This window comes from Rhinolophus ferrumequinum, chromosome 2, assembly GCF_004115265.2.
Source record: "Rhinolophus ferrumequinum isolate MPI-CBG mRhiFer1 chromosome 2, mRhiFer1_v1.p, whole genome shotgun sequence".
In the NCBI taxonomy this organism is placed as follows: Eukaryota; Metazoa; Chordata; class Mammalia; order Chiroptera; family Rhinolophidae; genus Rhinolophus; species Rhinolophus ferrumequinum.
The window spans coordinates 11,968,261-11,988,020 of record NC_046285.1 but is presented as its reverse complement, the minus strand read 5'-3'; positions in this window follow the sequence as shown (position 1 = coordinate 11,988,020).

The following is a 19,760-nucleotide window of genomic DNA, read 5'->3' as shown; positions in this document are numbered from 1 at the left end:
GATATTGGTCTGTAATTCTCTTTTTTTGTGTTGTCCTTGCCAGATTTTGGTATCAGGGTAACGTTGGCCTCATAAAATGAGTTAGGGAGTACTGTCTCTTCTTCAATTTTTTGGAAGAGTTTGAGCAGGATTGGTATTAGATCCTCTTTGAAGGTTTGGTAGAATTCACTAGTGAAGCCAACTGGTCCCAGACTTTTGCTTTTGGGAAGGTTTTGGATGATTGATTCAATTTCATTACTGGTGATCGGTCTGTTTAGATTTTCCAGTTCTTCATGGTTCATCCTAGGAAGGCTATATGTTTCTAAGAACTTGTCCATTTCTTCTAGTTTATTGAATTTGGTGGCATATAGTCCTTCATAGTATTCTTGGATGATCCTTTGTATTTTTGTGGCATCAGAGATAACTTCCCCTTTTTCATTTCTGATTTTGTTTATTAGTGTCTTCTCTCTTTTTATCTTATTGAGCCTAGCCAAGGGTTTGTCAATTTTGTTAATCTTTTCAAAGAACCAGCTCTTTGTCACAGTAATTTTTTCTATTGTCTTTTTGTTCTCAATTTCATTTAGTTCTGCTCTGATTTTTGTTATTTCCTTTCTTCTGCTGACCTTGGGTTTCATTTGTTCTTCTTTTCTAGTTCTTTAAGGTGTAACATGAGGTTATTTATCTGGGGTTTTTCTTGTTTCTTAAGATAGGCCTGTAATGATATAAATTTCCCTCTTAAAACTGCTTTCGCTGCATCCCAAAAATTTTGGTAGGATGTATTTTCATTGTCATTTGTTTCTATGTATCTTTTGATCTCTCCTCTAATTTCTTCTTTGACCCGGTCATTCTTTAAAAGTATGTTGTTTAATCTCCATGTATTTGTGTTTTTTCCTGCTTTCTCTTTGCAGTTGATATCCAATTTCAAAGCCTTGTGATCAGAGAATATGCTTGGTATGATTTCAATCTTCTTAAATTTGCTGAAGTTACTTTTATGTCCCTATATATGGTCTATCCTTGAGAATGTTCCATGTACACTAGAAAAAAATGTATAGTCTGATGTTTTAGGATGAAGTGCTCTATAAGTGTCAATTATGTCCATTTCATCTAATGTGTCATTTAGGGCTATTATTTCATTATTTATTTTCTGTTTGGATGATCTATCCATAGCTGTCAATGATGTATTTAGGTCCCCTAGTATAACTGTGTTTTGGTCAATTTCTCCCGTTAGTTCTGTTAGTAGTTGCTTTCGGTGCTACCTGATTGGGGGCATAAATATTGATGACTGTTATGTTTTCTTGTTGTATAGTCCCCTTTACCATTATGAAAAGTCCATCTTTGTCTCTTGCTATCTTTTTCACCCTGAAGTCTGTTTCATCTGATATCATTATGGCTACACCTGATTTTCTCTGGGTACCATTTGCTTGGAGTGTCAATTTCCACCCTTTCACTTTGAGTCTATGCTTGTCCTTGTAGCTGAGATGTGTCTCTTGGAGACAGCATATGGTTGGGTTTAGTTTTTTGATCCAATCTGCTACTCTGTGCCTTTTTATTGGTGAGTTCAGTCCATTTACATTTAGGATGATTATTGATATGTGAGGATTTCCTATCATTCTATCTTTAGTTTTCTGGTAAGATTGTGTCTCCATGGTTTCTTTGCCTATTTGTTTGTGTCTATTATTTCTGTGTGGTGGTATTCTATGATGCTTCCCTCTGTTTCTTCTTTTATTACAGTATATATTTCAGTTCTGAATTTTTTTTGAGTGGTTACCATTAAGGTTATGTAAAAGAAAGTTTGATATTTAGAGTATTCCATTTTCTTCAGCATGCTTACTTTCTCCATTCCCATATTCTGGTTCAGGCCTTTACTCTCCCCCTTTTTATGTTTTGGTTGCCACAAATTGTCCCTGATGATGGTGGTCAAATAGCCTCCTTTAGTATTTCTTGTAGTGCAGGTCGTGTATTAGAAAATTCCCTCAGCTTCTGTATGTCTGGAAAGGTCTTTATTCCTCCTTCATATCTAAAGGACATCTTTGCTGGGTATACTATTCTTGGCTCATAATTTCTCTCTTTCAATAGTTTGAATATTTGGTTCCACTCCCTCCTGGATTGTAGAGTTTCTGCTGAGAAATCTGATGATAATCTAATGGGCTTTCCTTTGTAGGTTACCGTCTTCTTTTCCCTGGCTGCCTTGAGGATTCTTTATTTGTCGTTGATTTTTGACAGCTTCAATACAATGTGCCCTGGAGAAGGCCTGTTGGGGTTGAGGTAATTAGGTGTTCTATTTGCTTCTTGGATTCGAGGATCCAGTTCTTTCCACAAGTTTGGGAAGTTTTCATTGACTATTTGTTTGAATATACTCTCTGTTCCCTTCTCTCTTTCTTCTCCTTCTGGTATGCCCATTATTCTTATATTGCTTTTTCTGATGGAGTCAGAAAGTTCTTGTAGAGTTCTTTCATTTCTTTTAAGTCTCAAGTCTCTTTCTTCTTCCATCTGTGTCATTTCCAGGCTTCTATCTTCGATGTCAGTGATTCTTTCCTCCATCTGGTCAACTCTACTTCCTAAGCTGGCTATTTCATTCTTAATTTCTTCTATTGAGTTCTTAATCTTCAGAAATTCTATTTGGTTCTTTTTTAAAATTTCAATCTCTTTGGTAAAATGTTCATGTTGTTCTTTGATTGTGTTTCTGAGTTCATTAAACTGCCTTTCTGTATTTTCTTGCATCTCGTTGAGTTTTTTCAGAACTGCAATCTTGAATTCTCTGTCATTTAAGTCACATATTTCCATATCTTTAACTTCATTTTCACTTTCTTTCTGAGCTGTCTTGTTGCCTTGGTTATTCATGGCAATTAATAATTTATTATTTCTTTTCCTAGATATCTACAGGAGTGGGTTCTGCAACAGGTTGATAGGAAGAGGTCTTTCTTTTGTTTTCCAGTACGTGTTGGTAGAATGTTTTATTTTCTCTCTGACTATAGCCCTTTTTTCTTTCTCACACTGTAGTGTTATGTTTTCTCTGCACTATTTCAGCTTCTCACACAATGCGGGGATTCCCTGGAAGGTGGGCTTCTCCTTTGTTAAAAGTTTGCCTGGGTCATAGGGTACCACATTCCTGTGGGGATGCAGAGAGCTTTTGAAGTTCCAAAGCTCTTCCTGCACCAGATTCAGAGCCTGTGTGTTTCAGCAGTTCTGTTTACTCTTTCAGATCTGCCCAGATAGGTGGGGACAGGGGCAGGGTGTGTTGTGAGAGGTGGCCCAGAGCAATGGCAGTGACCACCACTACAGCCAGTCCTGCTTCCACAGCTCCCTCCCCTTTGCCACAACTAGTTGGGCTGCGAATCTGTGTCTGCGGTCCACAGTTCTCAGAACTGAAAATATTCTGTTCTTTTGATCTGACACTGCTACTGTTCCGCTTCTAGCACGAGGCAGATGGGGGCGGATTGAGCTCTGGGAGGGTAAGGAAGGGGTGGCTAGTCTCAGTGCCTAAGCCTTCCGTTCTTTGCTTGGCAGTGAGGGCTTAAACCACCATTTTCAGCCTTCTTCCCTCAGACTTTTCTCCAAGGTCTCTGCTGTGAGCATTGGGTTCAGCAGTGTTATATGCTGCCGCGTCAGCCCTGTGGGCCATAAGCTGAGCCCTAGCAGTCCGAGTTCTTCCCTCTCCCACAGCTGCGGTAGTTCCGGGATGCAGCGAGCTGGGAGCACTGAGCTAGGTCTGCATCCTGTGCCTGTGCGGCTCCGTCTCTGCACTTCTCCCTTCCCTCCTCCCCTGCTCATGCAATTTGCCCACCTTTAGCTGAATTCAGTAGTGAGCCTCTTCATCTTGCCTGTCTGCTATGCAGGGAGTCCTTTGTGGAGTTATAGCTGTTTAATTTGTTGTAAATTCTACGGGAGATTTCCAGAGGCTCACCTCACACCGCATTTTGATGACATCTCTAGATGGTGATCTTGTTACTCACCATGGACATATACCTATTCTTACTAGCAAGTCTTCTTTTTTTTTTTTTTTTTTTTTTTTCCACTTGTCTTTCTCACTATGTTGGTATTTGGACCAATAACGCAAAAGCAATCATGAGTGAATCCACTGGTTCCTTAGAATGAATGAATGCAGCAACACCAAGTGCTAGTAGGCGTTGTATTCCTCAGCACTGTACACTCACAGTAAATTAAAATGTGTGTGTATATCAATATTACTAAATCTTTGGCCGAGTATGTCTTTTTAATGTTTTGTGTGATGAAATAAGAAGTACAAAGCACATCTGGAGCATGATCAAGTATGATGATAGTAGCCTTGATGAAAAACACATATATGATTGAATTGCAAGTTCAATCAGCTGCTGTTACATGGAACACCATTTTTCCATGAAAGAATCACTGAAGACAAGCTATGGTTATTCAGACTGGGATATCTAGCAGACATTTGCTCAGGAGTAAGTAACGTGATTCTACATTTTAAGGAATACAACTAACAGTGTTTGTTGCCAATGAAAAATTCAACTTTTTTAGAGGAAATTATATATTTAGAACACTGGTGTCTACCACCATGAGCTTAACAGCTTTCCAATGATTAAAGAATTCTCTGATGAAATTGGTAGTGATAGCAATAAACATTTTTGATGTTATATAACAATGCTCAACATTCAGAATATTCATGACTCAGGGAACCAATATATTCCAAATCGCCCATACATGATATTATAAAATAAGGTATTGATGAAAGATCAATTCAAAAAGCAAGATAGACCAATGAATTTTAATATAACAGAGTGCAAAAGGATTTCTGATAGGGTTTTAGGTCCTGGTTGCAACTAACTTTCAAGAAACTAGTAGAGCTTTGCCTTTACATCAAAGAAAAATATCCAGAATTATCAGAAAAGTAATTAAATCCACCTCTCCCACTACATATGTGTGTGAAGCCAGATTTTCTTCATCTACTTCAAGCAAAACCATAGATTGTAACAGAGTGAATGCAGAAGCAGGTAAGGGAGTCTGTCTTCTACTAAAACAATTCCAGTATTCTAAAAAGTATTTCTTTGTTCTTTAAATATAGGTGTTTTTCATAAATATTCTAGCATTTATGAAAATATGTAATGGATTTATTATCTCTAAATAATTTAATAAATATTTTTAAACTTTAAATTCTAATATGGTAAACATCAATAGAGCTCTTCCACATAAAAAAAAAGTTATTTGGGTACTCGATGATTTTGAAGAATGTAAAGGAGTCCTGAGTCCAAAGATATTGAGAACTCTTGATCTAAGAGCAATGCACAGATCAAAATAATTAATCATCAGGGAAATGTAAATCAAAATCACAATGAGACATCACCTCACACTTGTTAGAATGGTTATTACGTAAGAGACAAGAAATGATAAGTGTTGGCAAGGATGTGGATAAAAGGGAAACCTTGCATACTGTTGGTGGAAATGTATATTGGTACAGTCACTATAGAAAACTATATGGAGGTTCCTTAAAAAATTAAAAATAGAACTAGCATAAGATCCAGTAATTCCACTTCTGGGTATTTCTTCAAAGAAAATGAAAACACTACCTCAAAAAGATACTCGTATATACACCCTCATGTTCATTGCAGCATTATTTGCAATAGACAAGATATGAAAACAACCTAAGTGTCCATCTATGGATGAATGAGTAAACAAAGTTTTATATGTATAGAGGGTAACAAAAAAATGTATACACATTTTAAGGAAGGAAAAAAACTGTATTAAAATTGTAATAATCAATATATATACCAATAACAAAGGATGAATACAAGTCACATTTGACCTCAGCAATTACAAGAGGTGCTCAAAATTGTTACCATCAACATAATTTTAATACAGTTTTTTTCCCTTTCTTAAAACATGTATACATTTTTGGGGCACCCTCTGTATATAAAATATATAATGTATATGTACACACACACACATATATATATTATGTATATATTTACATAGGAGTGTATATCTATAATATACATTTATAAATGGAATATTATTCAGCCATGAAAAATAATGAAATCTTGCCATTTGCAACAACAGGGATGGACCTTGAGGGTATTATGCTAAGTGGAATAAACCAGTTAGAAAAGGACAAATACCATATGATCTCTTACATGTACAATCTAAACAACACACACACAGCAACAATAACAAAAACAACTTCACAGATATAGAGAACAGATTGGTGGTTGCCAGAAGCAGGGGGTGGGAGGGGTTGAAGAAATGGATGAAGGGGCTATAAAGAATTTCTCTAAGTAAATAAACAAAATAAAAATTAAAAAAAAAATTACATGGAGTGGTTTCAAAAATTCTGAGAGAGATATATTCCTCACAGCACTCACTATAAGTACAAAGAGGTGGAGTTAGCCTACATGTTCAGTAGTTGACTAGGTAAGTAGTAATCGCCATCATAATGTATTCAGTATTTGCCATGTGCCTGGCTGTTTTAAATGCTTTCCTTATTACATGGTTGAATCATATAATTCTTACAACAAACCTGTGAGGAAGGCACCACTATTGCTTTCATTTTATAGATGGGAAAGTGAGCCCTGAGATGTTAATGACTTGCTGGTAAATAGTGGAGCCAAACTTGACACCTCAGCCTTACCTTAGAGTCCATGTGTTTAGTTATATTTGAGTTCCTGGAAATTATGTTATTTGCACAGAACAAAGCACTATGCAGCAGTCAGGAACAAGGAGTCAGCAGTGCATAGCTTTACATGGGTAGAAGCTCTATAATGGCCATTTAAAAAAAATATGAGGGGAGTAGAGAATTGCATTCCAATGACTTGATTAAAAAAATATCATTTAAATCCATTTTTAAAACACATAAAACTGTGCCATATAGTTTTCAAGGATAAAGAATTATCTCAATAATGTACAGAAGTTGGATTGGAAAGATACTTATTTGTTACTCCAGATACATGATTTACGGTGCAGAAGAAGTGGATTGGAAAATACATCAGTGGGAAAATATAAATAAACAAAATAAAAATGGTCCTTCTCAAAATGATGATAGTATGCCATGAACAAAATAGTATTGTTAATTCAATTTTTCATACAAGGTTAACAAAACAATAAAAGTAACACTCCCCATAAAGACATAACCTGTAATCTTCTTGAAGTAAAGAATTCTCCCCTCTCTGTCATATTGAAAACCAAATGCCCAGATAAGTATGGGAAACAGGCCGCTGTGAGACTCTTCCTCAACAAGAAAAATTGAGTTGCAGTGCCTGCAAAATGTGTAAAGTGGGACAGAATTCCTGGAAGAAGAAGAAACCTCATAATAAATCCTTCCAACAACCTAAAAAAAAAAAAAGAATATTGTGACACTACTCATCACACTACTCAGAATGGCAAGCAACTTAAAACTTAATGAAATGTTATTTCTGAAATTTTTCACTTAATATTTTTGGACCATGGTTGATTGGGGGTAACTGAAACCATGTATAAAGGGGCACTACGGTATATCTGAAAAAGCAAGGGCTATCTCTACAAGGTCTTCTCTTTCCACATGGGATCCATAGAGTGAATAGTTTAAAAGTGTAAATGGTGAGAAGGCCCCTTAGGCTGAGGCTGCCATGCAGAAGATGTCCTCAAACTGGCATATGAGCTCGTGTAAAGTTCTGGAAGAAGTGAGACAAAGTGTCTAAGTCCTGAGCTGCAACTTCAATTCTTCACAGAAACATTTATTTTAAAGTGAAATGTATGACTTCCTCTTTGCATAGTGACAGATAAATATGGTTTAAAGAGAGGAGGAAAGCCAGATAAACAGTGTTATAAACATTCCCCAGGACCTTAGTTCCATGAGGTATCATTTGATCGAATTCTCATGTAGAAGTTGTCTTATTCCTCATAGACTGGCCCATTCTATGGGCAGGCCAAAACTGGCCTCGGATCTTGGGCCCCTTTCTCCACGCAGCTGGCCTTCTCTTTTCCTCAATCCTCAATTCTTTGCATCTAGGTAACCTCTAACATTCATTTCAAGAAGCAGACAATGTTTCTTGGTCCTGAAACATAATACCCATCCTTGTGAAATTATCACTGCCTTATCTCTCTTCCCATTATTCGGAATTCCTAAAATTGTTCCCTTTTTTGTTGCTTCAGGTCCTAAGTAAGTTGAAACAAAGTATTTCTTCAGACCCGTGACACATCTCAGGGATCAGCAGGTCTTCCTCAGAGTAGCTTGTTGCATACACCAGTACTTCATGGTTCCTCCATGTTTATTGAAAACCAAAATGCCATCCTTAATTTTCATATTTCCCTTTATAGCTCATGGATCACAGTTAATTCTTTGCTAATTCCTAGTTACTATGAAGTTTCTCGTGTATTATGTTCTTTTGTAATTAACTCGAAGAGTAAAATTTAGGTTCCATACCCTGTTATGGTATTCTAATAGTAAGGGGAGTATTTCATTTGTTTCTAATAATAAGGGGAGTATTTCATTTGTTTCTAATTTTAAAGCCATTGCCATAAAAGTCGCTGTGTGAAATTATACTCATATTTTTTGTCCTTAAATTTTTTGTCCTTTTCTGTACGAGACAGCTATAACATTCTGTTTGCAAACATATAAATGTCATCCCAGGAAGGAACGATCTTTGTGCTTTTATCATAAAGGGACACAGATTTTCTAACAAAGCAAGCCTGGAAATTAAAGAGTTGAGAACTACCAAGTCAAGTGCAAACTCTCCAAAAGGCTGAGATCCTCGGACTCTACAGGTGGTCCCTTTTCTTCTCCCTCCATCCATTCCCCTCCCCCATCCTCAAATCCGGTCTCCCCCCCTTCCCCCCGCCCCCCACCCCTCCCCCCTCCCCCTTCCCCCCCCCTCCCGCCTTGGGCACGCTCGCGGGTGGGGCTTGCTGTGCTGAGGGCTGGGCTGCAGCTGAGTCGGCCAGGGCTGACTGCGTGCGTCCTCCCACCTTCCTGATGCGGGACAGGCAGTCCCGAGCCGAGAGAGGTGACAGTTGCAACACTTCTCTGCCTGAAGTCACTGGAGGCAAATACGGACCTTGTCTTCCCATCCTGCGGAGGTGCAGGTTCTCCTGGCTCTTGGGGCGCAGGTAAAGCGCAGGGGTCCTGGGAGAAGAGGTGGTGCAGTCTTCAGCTCACTCTGGGTAGGTGGGGAAAAGGAAGCGGGAGAGCTGACCCTTCAGACCCTGAAATGTGAGCTGATGTCTTAGAGTCTGAGATCCTAGTTTTAGTAGAATTACACACACACACACAATATTGAGGACTGAGATCAGTTCCCAAGATGGTGTGAAATCTGAATGCTAACCATCTCAGTCACGGTGGCTGCTGGAGGAGGGAAAGTTGCATCTTTGAAGGAATAAGTAACAACCCAGTAAACAGAAAGGAGCATTTGAGATAAGAATGAGTGGACCTGACCTGCTGAAGCAGTAGAGGTTGGGATGGAATTCCACCACCTGTAGTGAAGCCCATTAAAATCGCAGGAGAGAATGGAGATACATAACACTCTGTGTATTAACTGACATGGTATTGGGACACTGACGTCTAGGGCAAATCCAGAAACTGCATATTTAACTATGCCTTGCTTTGCCCTCTGAATAACATGTGCTTCTTCCTAAGTCAGGTGCTAAGGCAGTACAGGGAAGTGAACCCTATAGTTTGTGTTCAGTAGCAATTTCCCTAACAAAAGCTCCATTTGTTTTACCTCTCATCACTATACAGGACTGGGGCTTAGAAATAGCCCTTGACACCAGTGGTTCTGTAGTTTTAAAAAGGAAAACAAATAAACAGGATTTCAGTTTCAGGGGATCTTGTTCTAAACCTGGCTTTTGTTAGTAACTCCAAGTGTCAGATAAATATTCTTCTTATCACGTAAAATGAAACTATAAATTCTTTAAAAGTAAAACACTTTATACATAAAGTACTCTTAAAGGTCTGTAAAATATAGGTGTTGAATAAGACCCTAGAAAATGTGAGCGAGCTCCAGCAGGACGGTACACCTTTCTTACTTTACAGTGGAAATGGGAGGCTTGATCACACAAGCTGGTTTCATATCACTAGTGCAACTGCAGAGGGCCCAAGGACAGTAAATTACAAACTTGCGGGGTGGAAATTACAAAACTCAAACAATTTCCTCACCCCAAATTCCAGTTGACTCTTCTTGTAAGATTCCAACAATGTTTATTTCCATGATGATTATTCAACCTAGATAGCTTTATGGACCAGGAATCCATTCAGACAAGTTTGAAAGTATTCATTTTAATTGCATTTTCTATGTGTTACTTCTGTGATGCCAATTTTTTAAAAAAATTGTTAATGGCTTCAAAGCATATAGAAAACCTTGTATGATTACATTTCATTGCTGAGACTTTACATTTTTGACATAGATCTCAGATAAAAATCCCCACCTAACCTATAAGCTGAGAACATGACTTTCTGATTAAGTTTCTAGGGCTGGTATGGTGACCTATGAATAGAGTGCTTCTAAGGATCTTTTGTTGACAATGATTAATGTCCATCCATCCATTCATTCAATTATTTATCCAAAAAATGTTTATTATGATCTAGGCTCTGGCCTAAAACTAGAAATACAAAGATAAGTGAAATATAATTTCTGTCCTCCAGAGGAACCAAGTCTAGTAGGAGAGAACATCTGTCAATAAAGGATTAGATAGTCTGGTAAAAGGAAGGGTACTTTCAGTGAGGGTGGGTCTGAAGGAGCCCTAACACCCCTACCCCCCACCCCATCCCCCAGGACGCTGTGGAGATAGCTATGGTAACACAACACTGTAATCTGAGACGTGGAGGCTGGGGTGGGAGGGGAGCAATTGCCAAAGGCAATACATCTTCAATAGGATTGAAACACCTATAAGAGTTAGCCAGAAATGATGTGAAAGGAAATGGGCAGGAATGAAGATCTCTCTCAATTACAGCAAACAGCCTGTAAGGAGTACCGTTGAGAGTGTGGGATTACCACTGGAAGACAGAATGAAGTAACTGGATTAGATCCAGTCTCTTATATTTCTTAGTTGGTGGATTTTTGGGTAAGTTTCTTAAACTTTGGGCCTTAGTTTCCTTATCTTTAAAATGGCATAACAAAAATGGTCCAACCAGAAAGACATGTTGTATTTAATGAGGTAAAATACTCAGTACATAATCTGCACATAGTCAGTGATTAAGAAACAGTTTTCTTTTGATTTTTACATGCTTTCCCTTCTCCATGAGCCTGTAGTTCCACATCCCCTTAACTTTATCCTCTATTCTCAGACACTCCTCTAATACACACAAAGGAAGCTCCTGAAATTAAGGGTTATGAGATATTATTAAATGTGACAGTTACACAAACCTTATCTTCACAAGGTCATTTCTTAAATTTGAAATCAAGGAAGACTGAGAGCAACACACTTCACTAAATCCTGGACCCTGGCTGTGCTGTGGCCTCATGGGCTAAATACTTTCTGTTCCCCCACCCTAATCCAACAGGACTTCAATTCAAGTGAAAGTTGTCCTTCAGTCTGCAATATTAGAGTATGTTTATAGAATGCCCACGATATACTCAATGGTAGATAAGTATAATAGATAAGAAAAGTGCAATAGATAATAAACAAAGGCCTGTGGTAAGCTTGAGGAGACAAGGGAAATGAGAAGCTCCTTTGGGGTCAATTAGGTCTGCAGACAGGATGTGTTGCCAGAAAGACTAGGTGAGTTAGAAAGACTGAGAAATGTTTAATGGACAAGATGGGAATAAATTAGAACATTGAAAGATGCTCTCAGAATTGTCATGTTCTGTTTTTCCACATACATGTTGCTTTGCAGAAATATGTAAATAATAAACTCAGCTAGACCCCATTCTATGATTTTAGTAATTATCTATTTATTGAGAAGTCATTTATACATTCTTGTTTCTTTGTAAGGATTAATGACCTTCACCGGATTTTTTTTTTTTTTTTTTTACACCAGCTTCCTATTCTTTTGGGGAGATAAATATGCTTAGAATTTATGGTTATGAATTCAGTATAAGATGCCTGGCCCACATCTAAGGAGGTTCTTTACCAGAGGATTCAAAGGGCCTCGTGTAAGATGCTTTCACGTGGAAAATGGACCTAAAGGGAATGATAAGCAAATAGGAGTTTAGTGTGCTGAAGTAACTCTCTAGTAGCTTTGCAAGACAGGCCTTTAAAACAACAACCATTTTATTTAGTTCTTCATTCTTTTTATCACCTGGATTGTGTCCCGGTTTGGGTCAGCTTGGCTGATCTCTGCTGAGCTCTTTTAGGCATCTACAATCAGCTGGAGGGTTGGCTGGCAGCTGGATAATCTAGGACCAATTAACTCCTATCTGGCAGTTTTCAAGCTGTTGTCCAAGATGATGGGCTGTCAGAATAGCACCCCTCTACTCTCCTATGTTGTCTCTCATTCTCCAGGAGGCTAGTTTGGGCTCAGACACATGATAAACTCAGGGTTCCAAGCATAGTAAAACTCTTAGAATTGGAGCTCTTTCAATTTCACTTCTGTTGCATTCTCATGATCAAAACAAGAAACAACCCGAGCCCAAATTCAAGGAGTGGGGAGTAGACTCTACCTTTTGACTGGAAAAGCTGCAAAGAATTTGTAGCCTTTTGCAGTCTGTCACAGAAATATATGTTTTGGATGTGAATAAGATCCTTGCATTGGTGCCAAATTATCAGATTGGTAACTCCTGTGAAATTTGAATGTATATCATAAAAAAGTCCTCGAAGTTAGAGAATTTTCAGAACATTTTCCCCAATCATACGTGTGTTTATTTTCCAAATAATGTATTTGGTAACAATAGTGATGATGATATCATAGTTCACATGTTTCAGTGGTTGTTTGGAGTCAACGGTGTGATAAATGCTTTATATCCACCATTGCACTTACTTCTTGTGATAATCATAGAAGGACACACACCATTTTGTTAAGTTGCATATGTCATCGATAATTTATAGGATACTGCTTGCTATAACTCAGAGAAGAGATTTAGAGTTGAATATGATGCTTTCTCCTCTATATTCAGGACATCATGTAAAATGATTGTTTTTGAGGCCTTCCTTTTTTAATATCCTTTTCTTTTGATTGAACTCACCAGGTCAATGGAGAGAATTCTCTGGAAATGTTATAACCTTCCCTTATACCGTGTTTCCCCGAAAATAAGACCTAGCTGGACCATCAGCTCTAATGCGCCTTTTGGAGCAAAACTTAATATATATGTTGTATAATTGTTTTAATTTAATAAATGACCATTATGTACCAATAAATTCAAAGAACTATACTATATATAATATATATACATACACACTATACACAAACTATACTATATGTAGTATATATAGATATAAAACTATACATAGATATAAAAGTATACCTATATGTAAAGATGTAAAACTATATATATATATATATATATATATATATGGAGAGGGAAGTTAGAAATGATTTTTCTTTGCTATGTAAACAGAGTCATAAGTCAGAAGAAATTTTAAAATGCCTCTAGTCCAAACACCATCTAAGAATATCTTTATTTAACTGTATTTCTTAAGGATTATGATATCAATATAGCTGTAATTTAGTGGGATAAATTATTTCATATTTACTCTTCTACCTGCTGACAAAGATATTTCAAATGTAAATTAAAGGGGGCCAGCCCAGCAACTCAGGCGGTTGGAGCTCTGTGCTCCTAATGCTGAAGGCTGCCAGTTCAATTCCCACATGGGCCAGTGGGCTCTCAATCACAAGGTTGCTGGTTCGACTCCCGCAAGGGATGGTGGGTTGTGCCCCCTGCAACTAGCAACGGCAACTGGACCTGCGCCCGGTGTCCTCCACTAAGCTTGAAAGGACAACAACTTGACTTGGAAAAAGTCCTGGAAGTACACACTGTTCCCCAATAAAGTCTTGTTAAAAAAAAAAACAAAGTAAATTAAAGATATTTTCTTCATACACTACTTATTACATTTTTATTTTCAGAAGTGCAGTCCAGAGAAAAGGGCTTCATTCTTCAGTAAGATGACGTATTTCTGGTTTAGCAGTTTGGAATTTTACTAATTTATGGTAGCCTACCACAGTGAGGAAGATTCCAAGGGAAATGACAGCTAAAAGTTATTCCTTTAACTTAAGCATATTTTTACAAAATAACTTTGTAAATTTTTTTTCTCGTATTGTTTATTACAGAGGAATCACAAGTAAATAAATAGTAAATAGTTTGACTGGTAAGACTATTAATACTCCTGTGATATGGCTGCCCCTTAAAAGGGTTTGCATTCCTGTTAGCACTAGGAAGGGGCAGAAACGTGACCTTTTTTAAGATCAAGTATCTGCTACCCACTTTATGTATATGTATTATTTCATTTAATTACACCCCAAGTCCTATGAGATAGACATAGAGAGATGAGAAAATTCAGGTTCAAGGAGAGGAAGTAAATTGTCTATTGAGACCCAGGTAGGAACACACCAACTTGGTGTGTTTTGAGTTCACGTTTCATGATTTTTTTTTTCTTTTGGCTTTGTCATTCTACTCTTTACTAGGAATGTTCCCGTATACATTTATATATACAACTATTAAATCACACATACACGGACACACGATTATTTTTATTGGACATAGAATATTGTTTATCTCACAAAATAATTCATACATAGTGTTTGATACGGGCTTTAACACAGGAATTAAATCATATTACATGAGAAGAGTTGTTTTTTTTTCCTAATTTTGTAAATTCAGAAGCTTGCTTAAGAAATGTATTTATTTTCCCCATAACAGAAAGGATATGATAATATGAAACTAAATTTATCATCTTAACTCAGCATCCCTTGCTTTATAGTTGGTAGAAACAAAATTGTCCAATGTGATCTACAGATATATTATCAGAAGTAGATGAATCCTTAACAAAAAAAGAAACTGTTGCTTGTGCACTAGATGCCCTCAATTATGTTAACCCTTAAAAATGAAGAGAGAAATGACCTAGTTCCTATCTTCCAGGAATTCACAATAGAAAGATTAAAAGATACACTATCAGTTACCCAAAAAGGCAAAGGTAGCATAAGTATGATAGAGAAACACAGTTTTCAGGAGTGTCGTTTAACCTAGTTTGTGTAGTTAGTGACTGTTTCACAAGTAATTAATGCTTTAACACAACAGTTAAAGATGTGTGGGAGTGAGCCAGGTGTCATTCCAAGTTAAGCAAACACCATATGCAAACCACAGAGGCAGGAGCCGGAGTGATACATCATGAAGTGTTCTCTAGGACATCCTGAAGATAATGAGAAGCCTCTGAAGAATTTTAAATAGAAAGTGACAATTATATTTGCACTTCAGAAAATCACCTTTGTAATCGTGTGGCTAGGGTATGTAGGTGATGGAAATGGAGACAGAGACAGTGGTTCGGAGGCTCTTCAGATATCCTGGGAGAGTTGTGGTTGCACTCTGAACTATGATAATGATAAAGGTGATGAAGAGGAAGGAACCAATTCAGGAGCTATTTAAGAGACAGAGTTGATTGAATGAGGAAATTGAGGAGTAGGGAAAAGTGCAGAATAAATCTCAGTTTCTGACTCATAACTGTGAGGTTTATTATAGTGAAACACTGAGTTTGGGTTGGGGAAACTTCAATTTGACATGCCAGTGACTCATCCCCATGAAAAATATCTAACAGGTGTTTGGGTATACTGATCTCAGGTTTAGGATAAACCCTTCACCTGTGTATGTGGCTCTGAGAATCAGTGACTGCAGGTCAGTATTTAAACCATGAGTATGAATGAGATTAACCAGAAAGAGAGCCTACTGTATGAGATTCAGAAACGGGACACTGAGAATTCTCAGGATTTCAATAGGGAGAGAAGAGGGAGTCCAGAAAGGAAGCTAATTAAAGGCAGTCAGAATATGAGCAAAAAACCAAGGAAAGAGTGTGATTGAAAGCTAAGGAAACTCAAATAAGGAGGACAATAAAGTGATCAATAGGGCCAAATACTGAAAAAGGTAAATTTAAAAAGAGCTGAGTAGTCTCCATTGAATTTGGCAATGTGAAGATCATTGGTGATTTTTTATGAAAGCAGGTTAAGTAGAAAATGGATATACTTGGTGAGCAAATAATTGGGCAGAAGAAGTTGAAGTATGATAAGAATTCCAAGTTATACAAATCTAGGAATCACTTAAAGAGGATTGCAAAATTTTTTATATCAATATGCTGCATTAAATTACACACTAAAAAAAAGAAAGTTTAGATAGAAATTATTTAAATGTGGGCTATTTACAGTTAATGATTTTGATTTTCCAAATTTATATGTGTACAGATATTTTTTCCAAACCTAAATTCTGTTTCATCCATGAATTGAGAGAAAGAGTGACGTCTACTCTAGTTATAAAAATTTAAGATTGTCATTTTTAAGTCATAAGATATCATAGCATTTACATAAAACAACTAAGATTAATTTTGAGACAGGTTAGTTAGCATGTTGTTAGGTAGACAGGGAGGTTCCTGGCAGAATAAACAAAAGGCAGCCATATCCTGAAACTCCAGGTTCTGGAATGGCTCCTTCACTTCAGGACAAAGATGTAAGAATGTGCCTGGAGGTTAATAAATTATCTCATAAATCTATCTTGGCGGACAAAAGGAACAGCTCTGATAGATAGGAATGGGTTCATTAATCCTTTCAGGATAGGCAAACAGGACAAACCTGACAAATTCCCTCAGAAGGCGCCAGCTTCCCTTCCCCAAGCAGGCAAGGGAAGGTGTAAAAGTAAGAGCTTTTGCCCCAGTCACTGGGCAACCCGGTCAGGATCCCTTCTCCTTCCAAGAGCTACAACTCTTTACTCTTTACTTTTAATTAACTGTCTTCTTTTACAACTCCTTGCCTCTCCTTGGTCCGAGCTTCCATTCTTCAGTTTCATGAGACACGATCCTGGCACAAAGAAGATATTCTACGTCAATTTTAGGTAAACATACTTTTAAAACTTTAATTACCAAACTGTATGCATTTATATTAAATATTAGAGACATCATTTTAGGAGGTTTAAAGTAAGGAGCTGAAATTAAATTTGACAAGCAAGATAAGGCACAGAAAATTTTAAAAATGGCAACTGAATACCTTGAAGTCCATATCTTACATCAATCAAAACAAACCAATAAGCTGTGATTATTGAATATCCCATTTATTTTATGTTTAAATTTAACATTTCAGAACTAGATAGGAAATAATTTTCATAGTGTGCTATTATCTGGAACTGTCCTTGGCATGAATCTAATTTGATTTCTTTTTTCGTGATTAAACAATTGTAGCTGAAACATAGCTATTATCTAAAAGAATGTCTCTTTGAAGACAGTAGTTATTTTTTTTCTCAGATATGTTCTTTGAGTCAGAAATTATTTCTTAGACCAATTTCAAGCTCCCATAATTATATGAATAATTTAATTAAAATGTGCTCAGATGATACAAATAATTAGGAAATTATGTGCTTATGCACCTTGATTCCAAAGGCAGTAGCTGTCTAGATCATTTTGATGATCAAATAATTACAAAGCCTGTATTAGCAAATATAATCTGTCATCAGTGTATAATAATCATGGTCATAGAATAATCCCCTTGGCATACATGGAAAAATCAAGTTAAAGTTTTCATAGGTCGCAGTTGAACCATTATTTTAACTAGGGACAAAACTTTCAATCTGTTCTACCTTTTCCTCCCATATTAATAAGATTTGGATATTTCTTGACTTTGTCCCACTCTACGATTTTTGGACACTGACCTTGTCTTTTCTTATAACACAATCAGACCTTTCCAGAAATGTTTTAAATGGTTACTAATAGTAATACAATTGGTAATGCTGCTATATACCTACACTTTCCAAATATTCAAACATTACTCATCCACAAAATTTCATCTCATCTTCCTAGTTACCTGCCACTGTTTTGTTACTCTTTACATCTGTTGGATGAAATATGTATGTACTGTGGTTAAAGTTAAATATAGTCAACATTCCCTCTAAGATAAAATTGAAAGAGTGGAAATATTACACTTAACTAAAGGCATTGTCTGATTTTGGTTAAGTTAGAGTAAGTTTATATCACATTTAAAAATCTGTGACCAGTCTCGGGAGTTCTTGGTGTTTAACTGCCTATACAAATGGGAAATTGGGCAGCCGGATAGCTCAGTGAGTTAGAGCGCGAGCTCTCAACAATGTTGCTGGTTCAATTTCTGGGATGGTGGGCTGCACCCCCTGCAACTAAAGATTGAAAATGGTGACTGGACTTGGAGCTGAGCTGCGCCCTCCACAACTAGATTGAAGGACAATGACTTGGAGCTGATGGGCCCTGGAGAAACACACTGTTCCCCAATAAAATTTTTTAATAAAAGTGGGGGGGGGGATTAATATTGCTCTACTTGCTCTAGAGAGTTGCAAGGATAAAATTTTGAAACTAAATATCAATCTGAAAATTACAAGATGCATTACGAACCTTATTATTGTTTTAGGAATAAAATCCACAAGTTTGGGGAATTCCGTTGATGCTACATTTCACTGATTGGGAGAGTCAACTATTGGTTCTAGTTGCTTCCCAAAACCTGCCTTAACATTTTATTTAAAGAAGCACCGCTTGCTCTTCTCCTGGACTCTTGTGTGTGAAAGTAAGACCAGTCCATATGATAAGAATATTCACATCTACCAGAAGTGAGCAAAAGAGGAGGAGGAAGCACACACCTGGGAAATGGGAAGTCATAGTAGTTAAACAACAGAGCCATGTTGTTTAGCCACACAATCAATTCAGCTTAAGTGTCACTTGTAGATGCTGCTTTATTTGGAAACTCAGCATGAAAGCCAAGGGGTCACTTATCCCTGTGAACCAAAACCCGCTGAGTTTTGCACAGTTCTAACTCAGAATGCTGAGGCAGTAAATGCTTTTGTGAAAATCAATGTAATCTTATGTTGAAAGTGAATATTTATTTTATGGAATGGAATGGAAATACTTAATATGACAGGAAAGTAGTTTATTGCTTTATATGTTTTTAAAACCGTGCTGCAGGAATATGTCCAATGTATCTGAGGCAATAGAAATGTGATTACTAAAGGTCCTTTCTTATTATATTTAAGTCTTTTTGTTAAATATGAATTGTAATATGATATCATGTAGTATAATAAAAGTAAAATTGAATCCAGTGCATGCATGGTTACCACAGGGTTTAAATCCATCCCAGGCATTGCTAAATGTATGGTTAGTTTATATATGTATTTCATTTTACTTGTATTAGTTCTGCCCAATTTTCTCATAACCTCAATTGAGATTATTCAGTAATAATGTCGATGAAAGCAGTCCCAATTTGTAGTAGTGTAATATTTTGTTAGGGTCTCTTGGACTACTGTACTTTATAATGGAAAGAACTGAAGCTATAGAGTCAGAAGGACTGGGCATAAATAAGGGTTTAATTTCTTAATAAACAAGTCATGTCACCAAGCTCATAACCTGCGTATATCTGAACTACATCACTTAGGAGTATGTTTGGCTTCAAGTAACAGAATAGCCAAATAAAAATGACTTAAACGAGTAGGTATTTATTTTCTTATGTTATTTTGAAGAAGGCTGGGAATAGGCTGGTGAACTACCCTCTGGTTGAACTACCCTATCTCCCCAGGTGAAATATCCCTCCCAATTTTTAATGGTCATACTGAGGTGTGGGACCAGCCTGTTCCGCCCCTCCTCCCAGTCTCGAGGTAGCTTCTTCTGCATGCCCTTAGTTGTAGGGCTTTGATTCAGCTAGACTTCAGGTGATTCTCAATGGTGGTTTTTCTGTAGGATAGTTGTAATTTTGATGT